The 15,216-nt window shown below is 52.0% G+C and overlaps 1 non-coding gene and 1 pseudogene across 1 annotated transcript; one reads left to right on the top strand and one right to left on the bottom strand.

The window, feature by feature from the left end:
- LOC120375680 overlaps window positions 1-15,216 on the top strand; it is a 1,085,709-nt pseudogene that overhangs the window by 543,458 nt on the left and 527,035 nt on the right.
- Window positions 975-1,169, bottom strand: LOC120376370. Its single transcript, XR_005587253.1, has one exon. It is a non-coding gene; the product is annotated as a U2 spliceosomal RNA (small nuclear RNA).

Consider the following 15,216-nt stretch of genomic DNA (forward strand, 5'->3'; position numbering starts at 1 on the left):
TACACTATCTGCTCACACCTGATGCTATGCATCCCCACCTGGGCCCCACAAACCAGAGGAGCAGGTGAGGTTTTCCATGCAAGCTGGAATATCTGTGTGCAGGGAAAGAGCCTGGGGGGAATTGTGCTGTGAAATTATTTCCTGTTCTGACATGTTCCCAGTTGCCCTTTTTGCCCTAACAGGCTGCAGCGCAACATCCATGTTTTGCTCCAGCTTATTCCGTCCTTCCAGGGGCCGGGGAAGGGAAATGGCTGCGGTGGAGCCAGTTGAGGGAGGGATTAGCAGGGAGTTGCTGGCAGTTTCCCTTGGCGGGGAGAAAGGGCAGTAAATACATAGGGGGTGGGAGCTTCCAGGAAGGTTGGTCTGGGTGGGAGAGGGCAGGAAATCCCCAGGGTGGGGGACAGGGAGTGACAAACCTGCTGGGATTTGTTTACTGTGAGGCTCCAGCATTTCTCAAATGTGGCCACCAGGGGCTTTTATTGTGGCCACAGCCTCCTGGGCTGTAACTGAGGGAGTGCGGTGGGGCTCAGGCTTCAGGCTTCTGCTCTGGGATGGTGGGTGACAGGTTCAGTCAAGATACATGGAACGTAGGCTGGGTGGAGAGAAGTCTGTGTAACTCATCCAGTTATTGATATACATGTGACTCGAATATTACCAAACACACAACCCCCCCCCCCCAACCAACCATCTCCCAAACAGACCCTCAGTCTGGAAAGCATTCATCCCTCATATTGTTAAAAAGATTCAAAGGAAACAGAAGAATCTCAGCTTTTAAAACAATCCTCTAGCAAGACAAAGAAACTCACATCTGTAGACTCAGAAAACAGTCCCAAGAAATTTTAACAATATGTTGTTATGAAGAAACCAAAGTGATAAAAAGACCTGATTTTTCTTCTACTTTAAAAAAAACTTCTCAAATCAGCATCTTTAAAGTGAAACTTTTTCTGCTTTTTAACCAGACAATTCTCCCCAGAAGGAGAGGCACTGGTCCTGGACACACTGCAATACCAGGTCAATGCATGGGGTAGACAGAACAAGCTCCTATTCCATCCCCTTGTTTCAAAAATCAATTTAATATACAGTCCTTAAATAAAGGACTTATCAGATATTAAACTGATAAGAACAGACACTACACTTTTGATCTTAGCTCCAAGGAGTCGAGAAGCAATACTGAGAGTTTCGGATGCTAAGCAGCCGCTCTTCCCCCACTGCTTTCTACTTCAGCACGAGGAGCTCCCAGACACGCACCAAACACCATTCACGACACTTGATAACTAGGTAACTCGAAGTGATGATCTCTTCCCCGAAGTGACTCCACTGGAAGAATTCAAAGCACGAGCCCTTAACACACAATTCTGTTCAAAGACAGAGAAGTCTTTCAGCCTCCTTCCTCTTGCTGGTTTCCCTATATGCTCCTAATTTGCATAAACGCACCCACTGACCTGTGACTAACAATCTCTCACTGTTTTAACTCTTACAGCAAAACAGGCCAAAGAAAGCCTATGCAAGCGCTACACCGCAGCCCCACTGCTCTTTTCTGCTCCTTCTCAAACGTACAGTCATCAGGCACACATAAGATAGTTTTGCTCCATACCAGTCCAGTTTCTTGTCTAACCACTGCACACACATGGTATAATCCTACCCTGAGCTGATTCCCAACTTTTGCACTCAATACAGGAAAACGAGAATTGAGAGAGAAGCTGTGCAGGGAAGTCTTCCTCAACTTGCACTCCACTCCCCAAGGGCCTTTCGGGCTCTTCTGTGGACTTCAGGTTCCATTTGATTGCCAAGGTTTATGGTCTTATTAATTAGCCATCTCCTAATGCAAGGATGCTACATGTCAGACTAAAGATCGATTTTCCAAAAGAGCTGAGAAACAGAACTAAAGCTGAGCCTGAGGTGTTACATTTACATGAGCATCCAGAATCTGACTGTGCCCTGGCAAGTTCAATGCTTCCGAAAGAAATCAGAAAATAAGGAGCCCGTCAGGGCCCCCAGTGTAACCCCCCAAGGAGATTACATAGATTCCTGGAGCTCTGTCTGCTGGCAGCTCAGGGAGGAGGAGCCAAGGCAAACTCAGAGTCTGCCCAGCAACCAATAGGGAGTGGAGATGCCCCTCCCAGGGAGTTGAGGAGGGGGAGGAGCCATTTTGAGGGGAGGCTGGAGCCAGCCAGGGCAAAGGCCAAACTGGCTGTGAGGGGAGCTGGTGAGTCCCAGGCCTGCAAGCAGGGTTCCCCCTGAGAACTGGCCTCTAGGGACCTGACACCAGATTCCCCAGCTGGGTTTTCCTCCCCCACGGATGAGTCCCAATTGTTATGTTTGCTGAGAAATTTCCCCAGCCAGACTGGGTTCGCCTCCAGCTCCCCTGGTGAGACCAGTCGCCACATGGTCAGCACTGCTAGTCCAGGGCTGATTCCTGCCTGAGGAGGATCCCTGCCAGCGGATAGCAGCCCCTGGAATCGTCCAGCGTCATCCTCAACCCTGAAGATCATTTGTGGAGTTCGTGAGTGCCTTGTCTTTAGTTAGTTAGTCAGGGAATTTGTTTTGGGGACCCTCTACTCCCTGATCTGTGTCCTCAAGCCAGGGAGTGAGGGTTTGAGGATTCTATAATCTACCACTTATTACACCTGTGGAGGGATTCACCACCTCCTCCCACTTGTGGGTCTTTTGGGCTGTACTGAACCCAGTCAGCCACACTGCTACACCTCTGCAGAGAATTGTATAGGTCATCAAGGGCCCCAGCAAAGTACGCGTACCAACAGGACACTAGTTTTACATTTGTTACATCCAGACACGGGTATTTTAAGTGTGGGCACCGGTGACCCTAAAAATAGTGTTTCCCCTATTATGTTGTATTTGTTGCCTGTTTAATATAATTGTTGTGTTGAATATATTTTTATGTGTTCTGTTATCTCTTGGAAGTCTCCAACTATCTGGCAAATAAGTGGGGATTCCTCTGTAGTTAGGATTTTCCGCCCAAGCTGCCCTGGTAACCCTGCCAGGAAGAAGCAAGGGGGGTGAAGGCACCGCCAACTAATTTCATAACCAAAAAAAAAAAAAAGATTCACCCTGCTGAGTGGGTGGCGGAATCCAAAAGAACCCAGACCTGTCCATCAGAACATGTAAACAAATTGCCATTAAAGGAGGTAATCAGGTAAAGAGGGGCGCTACATAAGGAGACCGTCAGGGTCCCCTGCTAGCACCCAGATCTAGTCAATCTGCTGGGAAATAAGGAAAAGGCGATGAATAAAGAAGTCAGGAAATAACAAGCAAATGAAGAACGGATTTCTCTCCAATTTACCATCTTCTCAGCTACCAATCAAAGTTAAAGACCTAAAGTCAACCTATCGGCATAAGTACAGGTGGTTGAATGGAAGTTAAAAGGAGCTGCTGTGGCAAGTGTTAGGAGCCTGCAAGCAGCATGCAGATCGTTTAAAAATGCTGCAATTAGAGGCTGCGACAAAGTTCCTCCTCTACCTTGGTGGGTCCTGCGCTTATTGGCAGATTTTCTCACCTCAGTGATCTTCCCCTCTGGTGGAACCCACAGTCTAGGTCAACTCCTCCTGTGTCTGATCAGGAGTTGGGAGGTTTGGGGGGAACCCGGGCCTGCCCTCTACTCCGGGTTCCAGCCCAGGGCCCTGTGGATTGCAGCTGTCTATAGTGCCTCCTGTAACAGCTGCATGACAGCTACACCTCCCTGGGCTACTTCCCCATAGCCTCCTCCAAACACCTTCTTTATCCTCACCACAGGACCTTCCCCCTGGTGTCTGATAACACTTGTACTCCTTAGTCCTCCAGCAGCTACACCCTCTCCCTCTCAGCTCCTTGCACCGCTTGCTCCCAGCTCCTCACACGCACACCACAAACTGGAATGAGCTCCTTTTTATCCTGATTAGCTCTGCCTTGATTGGCTGCAGGTGTTGTAATCAGCCTGTCAGGGGTGCTGAAAGCCTGTGAACTGTACCCAGGTGTGTTCACAAGCAATGTGAAAACGTGCAATTCCCGCTCACACTGCACAGGGGCAGCACAGCTCCGGGGTTCTCTGGAATCACACAATAATGCTGGCTTTCTTCCCACAGCACCTGGAGCTTTTCACAGTGAGACATGGGGGTGCTGCAGCCCCCGCCGCACCCCTCGTTCCCGCTCCTCTGCTTCTCTGCAGGGAACTTGTTATGCCATGAGGGGGTGCAGGGAGACTGTGCAGGAGACCCAGGCCCACGCGCTGAGCACTGCAGCTCCAGCGCTGTGTTCAGGATTCATTTCTGCTCTCTGATAACCTGCCCCAGGCTCCTCTGTCCAACTAATATTCGTCCAGGCTCCCCGGCACTGTTAGTATCTGTCCAGAGCTCTTGCCAGCCCTGCCCCAGGAGAGCCGGGCGCTCGCCCTGCTCTAGGAGAGCCAGGCAGGCCCTGAGCACTAGACGGTGACCCTAGGCCAGTGGTGCCAGAACAATCTGTATAGTGGGGGGTGCTGAGCCACTGAACCAACTGTAACCCCGGGGTGTGATGGAAACCACGTCAAGCCAGGGGCTGCTGCAGCCCCCCCAGTTCCAGCCCCTCTGCCCAGGCAGCTCCCCCAGCCTGACACACACACACAGCCCCTGCACCCACCCCAGGTCTCCTCAGCCCAGAGGGGAGCCCCCCAGATGAGTGGGGAATCAGAACCCCCCGAAATTACCCTGGGACCGGAATGATCTGCCTCCACCCTGCCCTGCTCCGCATGTATTCGGAGTGAGTCAGTTTCCCTGTCCCAACATGTGTCCTGCCCTGTGTCTCTTCTCCTCCCCAGTTCCCTCCAAACCACCCCATTTCCCCTGCACCCCAGGCTGGGTCTCTGCCAACCCCCCTTCTCCCCTCCTGCCCCCAATATCTCCCTGCCCCTACAGGTCTATAGGGCTGGATCCCTCCCTCCCCCCTTCTCCCCTCATTTCCTGCCTCTGGGGGGTCTATGGAGATGGGCCTTTCCTCTGCCATCCCCTCTCCTACCCCCCCATATCCCGCTGCCTCTAGGGGTCTATGGGGCTGGGTCTCTCCTCCCTCCATCCCCTCCCCTGCCCCCAATATCCCTCTGGGGCTCTGTGGGGCTGGGACTGGGGCTCTCTCCCTGCCCCTGTGCTCTCCCCTGCACACGATGTCCTGGGAGTGACTCAGATTCCCTGGACCAACATTTCACCCCCCCCCCCCCACCCGACATGTCTCCCTCCACCCCACCCCATTTCCCCTACACCCCAGGGTGGGTCTCTGCCAACCCCCCTTCTCCCCTCCTGACCCCAATATCCCCTGCCCCTGCAGGTCTATGGGGCTGGGTCTCTCCCTCCCCTCTTCTCCCCCCATCCCTTCATCCCTTCCCCCAATATCTCCCTACCCCAGGCTGTCTATGGGGCTGGGTCTCTCCCTGAAGCCCCGCCCCCAGCGCGGGGCTCACAGACAATCCCCGCCCGGCAGCTGTGACGTGCGCTGACGTGCTCACTCCCCGCAGGCAACTCATTCACTGGAGACCAAAACGACAGCAGGTGTCACGTGTCCATGGGCGGGGTTATGCAGATGAGCAGTGTCTGGCGGCAGGACGCAGAGCAGCGAGAGGAACCGAAGGAGCCCGGCGGAGAGAATTCTCTGCGTGTGGACAGAATCCGGTGTGGGGAGTTCGTGCTGTGGGTGCCTGCACCGGAGTCACTTCGGGGCAGTGATTGCCACTGAGCTAGGTAGTGACCAAAGGCGTGTGAATGGGGTGTGGTGACTGGCGGGGAACAGCTCATGGTGATAAGGAAACAGGTGGGAGCAGCAGATCCTGTCCTAGCAGGGGGCTGGGTGGGGTTTCTGTGGAACCATGAGTGGACTTGTTGTGGGTGCAACTAGACTCCCCCATCTCTGGTGGGGCGGGGCTTTTACTGTCCGCCTGGGGGAGGGGTAGGTTTATGATGTCACTGTCCATGGTTGGGGAGGTTTGAATCATGTTTCTGAAGTGGGAGAGCAACTTCCCCCGCTCCCACTCACTCTCCACTAGGGGGCTGGGCTGGGATCTCTAGGGAGGGAAGTACAGAAGAAAGCAGTCTCCCCTATGGAACCCAGGAGTCCTGGCTCCCAGTCCCCCTGCTCTAGACCCCCTGCACTCCCAGGACCAGGGGTAGAACCCAGGGGTTCTGGTGCCCAGCCCCCTCCTGCTCTGACCACTCGACCCCACTCCCCTCCCAGGGTGGTGCAGGGGTCACTGGGTCTGTGTCCCAGCTTTGCTAAGGGCCTTGACTGATTTTCCCAAAGTGCTTCCTTCTGAATCCAGCACATCTGCGCCCCCCCCCCCCCCAGTCCGGTCGCTGCCCACCCCCGTGTGGGGGCACCAGCACTGTGCCTGGTCGTGATGGGAAATTGTCCAAGCTGGCCCGGGAGGGGGGGGTGTGTGTGTGTGTGTGTGTGTGTGTGTGTGTGTGTGCGGGCTTTGCAGGATTTTGTATCCTGCAGCAAGTGACACACACACACACATTGACACACAACGGGACTCTCAATCCCAAGAACACTCACACACAACACACCCAGATGGGCATGCTAGCCCAGCCCCCAAAGAGAGAAACAATCACACCCCCAGCCACACTCACAATCACACACACACACACACACACCAGAATATTCGCAATTCTGCTCAGAGACACAACCGCACACAGTTCACTCCCACTGCTCCCAACACAAGGACCTCCTGCCCCACACACCGTGTGCCGAGGCCTGTGGAACTCACTGCCACTGGACAGCTACCAATGAGAATGGACCTTTCCAGGAGACCAATAGACATGGCTGTGGCGACAGAGGGGGCTGGGCTCCCAGGGTCTGACCCGGGCTGAGACTGGTTCTGACCTAGAGGGGTCTATCCAGCAGGGGGCAGCGTGACCCACACACAGACCCACCAGAAGCGCCTTTCTTAGCGGGTCTCCCAGGCCATCCCCCACCCTGTCCCCGGTTGGGTAACAAAGGGGCAGCACAGGACTCTGGGCTGTGTCAAAACCCGGCGCCAGCCCCTCACTACCACACGCTGGCGAGTTGGGTAACTGCCGCGGGATTGCACAAGAGAGAGTCAGAGCCAGGGAGAAAACCCAGGAGTCCTGGCTCCCCCGACACACACTGTAACCACTGGACCCCACTCCCCTCCCAGGGCTGGAGATAGAACCCAGGAATTCTGACCACCAACCCTCCTCCCCCGTTCTGACCACCAGACCCCACACTCCCCTTTTAGATTTTAGGCTCGCTGCCTCTTCTATCCACCCACTGCACCTGTCCATCCCTTTGCTGCAGGTTTCTGGGGTGTCACCCCTGCTCTGCGCTCCCCCAGTGCAGCCCAAGGCTTTTCCTCCCCCCAGCCACACATCCTCTCCCCCTCGTGCTGGATCATCTGCTTGGCCCCCTGCCCCCTCTCGGGGCACGCTGTGCGGCGTGGCTGGGGATTGTGCAATGGCCCAGCACCCGGCAACACAGAACAGACACCACATGCCCTGCCCCACCTCATCGTAGCTGCTTTCAGATGCATCGGAGCCCAGTGCCCCACACCTGGGCCCTCCTGCCCCACAGAGGGTGAGTTGCAGCCCCCACCACACTCCACAGAGGGGAGAAGGGTCAGGCCAGCCAGCCCTTGTAAGATGGGGAAATCACCACTGGGGTCGACGGTATGGGGACTGTGACATATAGAGAAATGGTTGTTGCACCGGCAGAGGGCAGCTGAGCATTCGCACACACATACACACACACACACAATTGCAAACATACACGAACACATGCATGAATCCAGCCACACACACACACAATTGCTAATATACACAAACACCCACATAAATCCAGCCAACATCAACACAACTACTAACAGATGCAAACACATGCACAAATCCAGCCACATGAACACACACACACATTTGCACAGCCACAAACACAACCCCCAGAGCTGTAATAACACCCCCCCCCACACACACACAAAGCCCTTGCAGAAAACCACACAAACACATGCAGAAATCAATTCATCCATCCATCCACACATACACCATCCCCATTCTGTGCACACACCTTGGGTCACTGTGACACTTAAGACTTCAGTTGGATGGGGGGCTCAGCACCATGTGTCTTTCCAAGCAAGGTTGAGCAATTCCCTTTGTGTGGCCTCATGCAGGTGATGGCTGATTCCCCCAACTTACAGCCAGTGATGATCTCCAGCCAGTTCACACCCATTCACAAGAACCGGTTGTTAAATTTAGAAGCTTTTTTAGAACCGGTGGTTCCAGGACAACCGGTTCTAAAAAGCTTTTAAATTTAACAAAGGCTCAGGCAGCTGTCTGCCCGGCCCTAGCTCACCTTCCCCTCTCCCCTGAATGCTCCGCTCTCCTTCTTTCCTGCTTCCCGCGAATCAAATGTTCACGGGAAGCCAGAAAAAAGCAGCAGGCAGGTAAACTGGGCACAGGGGCGGAATGGCTCCTTCTGGCCTTGGCCAAGTGCCACAGCCCGGTCCCAGCCAAGCACCCCCATCTTGGGCCCGGCCCGGGGAGTCGGGCCCCTCGCCTCCGGCCCCGGTGCCGGCGGAGCGGCTCTGGCCCCAGTGCCGGCCCGGCCCGGGGAGTTGGGCCCCGCAGGGCCGGTTGAGGTCCCGGCGGAGTGGACGCGGTCCCGGCCCCAGGCAGTGTGGTAAGGGGGCAGGGAGCAGGGAGGGGGTATTTGGTTGCTTGTGGAGTTGTGGATAGGGGTCAGGGCGGTCAGAGGGCAGGGAACAGGGGATTGAATGGGGGCAAGGATCCCGGGGGGCAATCAGGAAGGAGCAGGGGTTGGATGAGGTGCTGGGGGCACTCAGGGACAGAGAGAAGGGGTGGTTGGATGGGGCAGGGGTCCCGGGGAGCCATCAAGAATGAGAGGAGGGGTTGGATGGGGCTGCAAAGGGCAGTCAGGGGACAGGAAAAGGGGGGGGATGGGTCCTGGGTCCTGGAGGGGTGTCAAAAACATGGGGGGTTGGATGGGGCATGACCTCCCGGGGGGGGCACGACCCCCTCGTGAGGTGAGAAGGAGGGAACCGGTTGTTAATATTTTGGCAGCTCATCACTGCTTACAGCATAGTGACAACCATACTACACAATTCTTATAACTTCATATGCATGAATGGTATACATCTATGGGTAGAGAAATGACTTTCAGCAGATCATATCCTTTCCCCTGATACCTTACAAGTCATGCTCTATATGTAAGATCATGATTATATGAAAATGAGGAATATGGGGGTTACAGCCGCTCCCCCAAAGGTCTAGAATGTCACACTGAGATTCTATTTTCATTTACGTAACCAACTTTGACCTCTCTGCCTAACACTTATAATCACTTACAATCTATCTTTCTGTAGTTAATAAACTTATTTTAATGTTTTATACTTGTGAAATTGTTCAAAGTGCTTGGGAAAGCTGCTCAGATTAAAAAGGCTGGTGCATGTTCACTTTCTTTTTGAGGAAGCGGTGAATTAATTAATGAGCTTGCACTTTTCAAGAGGTTTTGAGCAGTGTAAGACAGTACATTTCTGAGGTGCAAGGCTGAGGGCTGGGGAGATATGCTGGTGTCTCTCTATGTATAATTGAGGAGTGGCTTATAGAGCATTCATGCAACTTAGTTGGGTGCATTGCTGCATGTTGGTGGCTGAGTGATCACAGCACATGGAGGGGGTTTTGCTGCTTGTCACTAGTGCAGCATTGTAAGACACAGCCCAGGCTGGAGAGATAAGAGGACAGAGCAGTTCCACAGTTTGGGATTGTACCCCGCGGATCCCACCACACAGAGACCCTGCTGTGACCAGCCGTGGTAATACTGTGCTTAGTGCTCTGCCTTGTAGCTTCAACAGCTGCACATGCAAGATGAGTTTCAGTGACCTTGACCTTGTTTCCATGTTTATCCAAAGCCTCCTTTTGACACATGTCAGCAAAAAGACCCGTTTCTTTTGCAAGCATTTGCATGGCTAGCCAGAGTCGGGCTTCTCCATTAACAAAAAAGATTGACCAAAAGGGGACAAGAGGAGGCACGTTCAGCAAGGCAGCACTGGATGCTGGATCCTGAATCTGCTCTTTATCCAGCAGCTCTCTTGGCAAGCTCTGCCATGGTGCCACGCTCTGGGACTTCTCCCCGAACTGCTCCATTTTTCATCAACAATAACATGAAAAGTGAAAGGACAGTCATTCTCCATTTCCTGCAAGCCCTGCAGAGAACCCTCTAGAAGGGGCTCTGTGCACAGATATCCCCAGCGAATCGCATGGGTGCATGACACAGGCTCTCCTGTCACAGCAAATTGCAGCCGGAGCAACCTCCTTGCCAATGCCAATAGCCTTTTCATCAACACCAGACTGAGGATTTGATTCTCTCCAACGCTCTGCTGGAAAGAAATCCTTTTCCTTCACAAGCAATTACTTGGATTGTCAAGGGAGGTCTCTTCTGTTTCCTAGGAAGGCACAGGAAAATGTGAGCAGAGGAGACAAAAGCTATAGAACAAGACACCACTGGGAGTTGAACCCAGGATCTTCTGTTTACTAGACAGGTGCTTTAGCCTACTAAGCCTACTCCCCAAGAAGACATTTGCAACCATTCTACTTGATAGCCCAAGACTAAACCTTCAAATTCCAAAGTAAAAATGTTGCTCATTTCCATCAAGACTTGCAGATCTTGAGCAGGCTGGCTCAGTGCACAGAAAGCCACAGCTGAGCTGACAAAGGGCTTCTAACATGTGCTTCTCCCACCAGCTGCTGTGATCAGATACTGATTAGTGCTCTGTGTTTCAGTCACAGCAGCTTCAGCTCAGCTTTGAGTCATGGTAACCTTTCCATCAGCTCCAGACTTACTATTTAACACTTTCTAAGACTTAGCTGCAAGGAAGGGTCTCTGAGTCTTGAACAAGCACTTACAAGGATTGTGCCGTAAGGTCTTTTCTTTTCATGAGAAGAAATAAAATAAAAGAAAGGAGCCTGACAGACAAGCCAGGTTCAGCAAGGAAGAACTGGCTGGCCAAGCCAGGATCTCCTGGTGAGTAGGAAGGCTCTTCAGCCAGCTCTTCCCAAAGATCACTATCTAGAGGCCACTTCCCACAGAGACTGATTATGGTTACAGACCCATCCTGAAATTAGAGCAGGATATTTTAAAGCTTTATCTCACAGTAAAGTAACACAATTCAACCATGTCGGCACAGAGGAGAAAGCACTCCTTCATTTCACAGTTATTGCTACTGATCTCACTGACAAACTTCCTTTTCTCAGGGCTGCTCCCAGCACTTTAAGGAGTTTTTCCTCTTCTCCCTTCCAGCTGTGGTGATGGGACTACAGCAGCTCCCCGGATGGCCAGCTTTGCTCTTTCACTTACATCCTTCACTGCTTTGGCTGAAGCTGTGTTTGCCAACAGTTTAATCTGTAGCTGAGACCGCAGGTACCAGCAGCTAGTTACAAAGGCTCAATTCCCATCACCAGCAGTGGGAGGTTATCCTGGGCTGCCAGGGCTGCAGGATTTGGCCCATGGACAGTCAAGGTGCTATAGCAGCTACATTCTTACATGCTGAGTCCTGCAGCCTATTACCAAACTGCTCTGCCATAGTCTGCAGGGGGCCTGACTTGCTGAGAATCTGGCAGAAGAGAGACCCTGGAGCACAGAAGGAAAATGTCCTCAGCAGTCACAGCCGGCAGGAGCAGCAAAGGCTGAGTATCAAACACACTTTTTCACCAGGGCAGTAAATGTGCACAACCCCCTGATATATTCTCAATTCACTCCCCCTCCCAAGGAAGCCCTATTCTGCTCTATTACACTCTCATGGGAGGAGAGGGAAGGTTGTCTCATGGATAAATAACTAGTTACAAGGTAGGAATAAATGGTCAGGTTTCAAAATGCAGAGAGGTCAATAGTGGTGCCCCCCAGGGGGTCTGGGACAAGTACTATTCAACATATTCATAAATGATCTGGAAAAAGGGGTAAACAGCGAGGTGGCTAAATTTGCAGATGATCCAAAACTACTCAGGAAATTTAAGTCCAAAGCAGCCTGCAAAGAGTTACAAAAAGAGCTCACAAAACTGGGTGAAAGGGCAACAAAATGGTAGATTTGTTGATAAATGCAAAGTGATGAACATTGGAAAACATAATCCCAATTATACATATAAAATGTCGAGGCCAAAAATAGCTGTTGCCACTCAAGAGAGATCTTGGAGTCACTGGGGATAGTTCTCTGAAAACTCAGTGTGCAACGACGGTCAAAAAAGCAAAGAGAATCTTGGTGATCATTAAGAAAGGGCTAGAAAATAAGGCAGAAAATATCATATTGCTTATGGCCAACCACATGCATTGGCCTCCCCTCAGGCAGGGGACTTATAGGCCGTTCTGCCAGTTGGCGTTGGCAGCAGCAAGGGCTGGGTTAAATGCCATGGGGAGGAGAGAGAGTCCTGAGAGAGAAGCAATAAGAGCAGAGTGCAAACCAACCAGCTGAGGGTCTCACAGGAGTCCTGAAATAACAGTAGCTCCAGGTCCCATCAGGGCCACCCAGGGGGGAGGGTAAGTGGAGCAATTTGCCTCGGGCCCAGCAGGGGCCCCCACAAGAGTTTTTTGGGCTTCCTGGAGTGGGGTCCTTCACTAACTCTGGGGGCCCCGGAAAACTCTAGTGGGACCCGGGCCCCCGGAGATTCTTCCGCTTTGGCAGCAATTCGGCAGCGGGGGGGTCCTTCCGCTCCGGGACCCGCCGCCGAAGTGCCCCAAAGTTATTTTATTCGAATTTCCTGAATCGAGTTCATACATTCAATGTTATGTGTCCCCACTAAAGCGTGTGAATTCGGGGGAGTGCGTCCACAGTACCAAGGCTGCATCGAGTGGCAGAGCATTGCACTGTGGTAGCTATCCCACAATTCCCGCAGTCTCTGCCACCCATTGGAATTGTGGGTTAAGCTCCCAGTACATGATGGGGCAAAAATATTCTCACAGGTGTTTCTGGGTGTGTGCCGTCACTCACTCCTCCCTCCATGAAAGCTACGGCAGACGCCATGTTGCCAGCATACGGTGCAGCACAGTGCACCAACTGTCTCCTGGTATGTTGAATCCACTTCAAATGTCCTCTCCTCTTTCTATCTACATTTTCATCTAATCATTTCGCACCATTTCTCGGTCATCGTGAACAGAGCCTCACAGCTTCCAACACTTTCTCCAGATTGTCTGTGCTGGGCTCCCGTGGAAGCTACAGAAGGCAACAATTCCCCGCCATCTCTTGGCTATCATGAACAGAGCCGCACAGCTTCCGCAGCAAAATCTGCAGGTCCAAATCAAGTCTCTGGAGTACATCCATAGCTGGGATGGGTCATTCAGTCCTTTGTAGAGCTTCAGTTTGTAGCAAAGTCCCTCCAGCGGTATTTGCCTTCTCTCAATGGGTCAATTGTGTAGCTGATGGTCCTTAATGGGCCATCAAGCAGGCTAGGCAGAACTGACACCAACTTGTATGCCTGGGGTGTTCCCCAGAAGCAGAGCACAAGTTTGAAATACGGGCAGCATAGAGCCAATATTCATAACGTCAACTACAAAAATGATACACATCTAGAGATAGCATCATTATAATCCGCCAATCAGAACCTCTCCATAGACCCCTTACACAACAACCTTTCTACAATATTGGCTGCAAATATAGAACAGTGGTTGCAACGGTGATCTATACAGTTACAGATTATGTCAATAATGTCACAGGAGGTGACACGCCATCAGTGAGACTGATACTGGAATACTGCCTCCAGTTTTGGTGTCCTCATTTGAAAAAGATGTTGTGAAACTGGAGCTGGGGCAGCAAAGAGCCACCAAATGTTCTGAGGGCTGGAGAAAAATGTCTTCTAGGGAGCTATTGAAAGACCTCAACCTGTTTAGCATATCAAAAGAAGATTGAAAGGTGACTTCATTGAAGTGTTGAAGGGCGTTAATGGAGAGAAAAGATTGGCTATTAAAGGGCTCTTGAATTTAGCAGGAGAAAGACATAACAAGACCCAATGGCTGGAAGGTGAAAAGAGAAAAATTCATATTACAACTAAGACACAAAAATTCAACAGCGAGGATGTTTCACCACAGGAACAAGCTACCAAGGAAAGAGGTGGATTCACCATCTCTTGATATCATTTAATGAAGACTAGATGCCTTTCTGGGATGTGTTTGCCCCAAAAGTAGCTCTTGTGTCATACAGGAGGCCTGTGATATGCAGGGGGTCAGATTAGATGCTCTAATGGTCTCTTCTGGCCATAAAGTCGACTAATTTCTGAAAAAACTGAGTGTAGTATTGGGAGCAGCATCTGATGTTTTCCTGTCTAGCCGGCTTGCTTCCTAGAACGAATGCTTCTTGAGTGGGGTGATCCACAGGGAGTAGCTCAAACCTCCACAGTGCCTGGCCAGGGGCAGGACATTAGCACAGCAAGGGAGGGGTGTGGCAGTGACATCACAAAGTCCTTTTGCAGGACCTCAGGCTATTGGTCAAAGGTGGTAGGGAGGTGGTGACCTCACAGAGAGATGCTGACATCAGCATGGCAGGACAGGCGCGAGGGGCCAGGGAAACCTCAGAGACCCCTGTGGCTTTGCTTCAGCAAGTCTCCTTCTCCAGGTCTCTCTTTGAGGACTGAGAGAGTATTCGGGTTCACGGACGTGAGCGCCAGGAGGAACCTCTTTTGAGTTTTCTCCTTCCTTTTTAGTGATTTTACTAGAAAACAGACGTCCCTATTTAGACGGTAAGAGCCTCCTTGAGGGAAGGGGTGTCATGGGGGTGTCACTTTCAGATGCCGGTGCCCCTCCCCGCTTTGTAAGGAAGTTCCCACCACCCTGCTCTGTGTTCACAGGGTGGGAGAGAGCAGCATCCACGGCAGTGATTTGCTCCTGGCTGCCGGAGCAGAGCAGCAGGCTCAGCTGTCAGAACTTCCCAGAGCGATGAAAGGGGAGGGGCCCATCGCTCTGTAGCAGGAGTGCAGGGCAGGTGAGTTCACGGCGGGCATTGTGGGATACTGGGGAAGGCCATTTATGGTGGTATAATGAACAGCAGCGTTTACTCTGTTACTTTAAGTTTGCTGCAAAAAGCTCTAGGCCTCTCATCAAAGTCGTTTTATTTTGTCAGCAAAACAGGGCAGTTTTGTCGCCAGACGTGGCATTGCAGTGTGTACACCAGCCACAAGCTACCGACCGAGAGAGCGTTGTGTGTTTTTCACACACCTGAGCAATATAATTCTGCTGAAACAACTTTGT

This window comes from Mauremys reevesii, linkage group 12, assembly GCF_016161935.1.
Source record: "Mauremys reevesii isolate NIE-2019 linkage group 12, ASM1616193v1, whole genome shotgun sequence".
Classification (NCBI taxonomy): domain Eukaryota; kingdom Metazoa; phylum Chordata; order Testudines; family Geoemydidae; genus Mauremys; species Mauremys reevesii.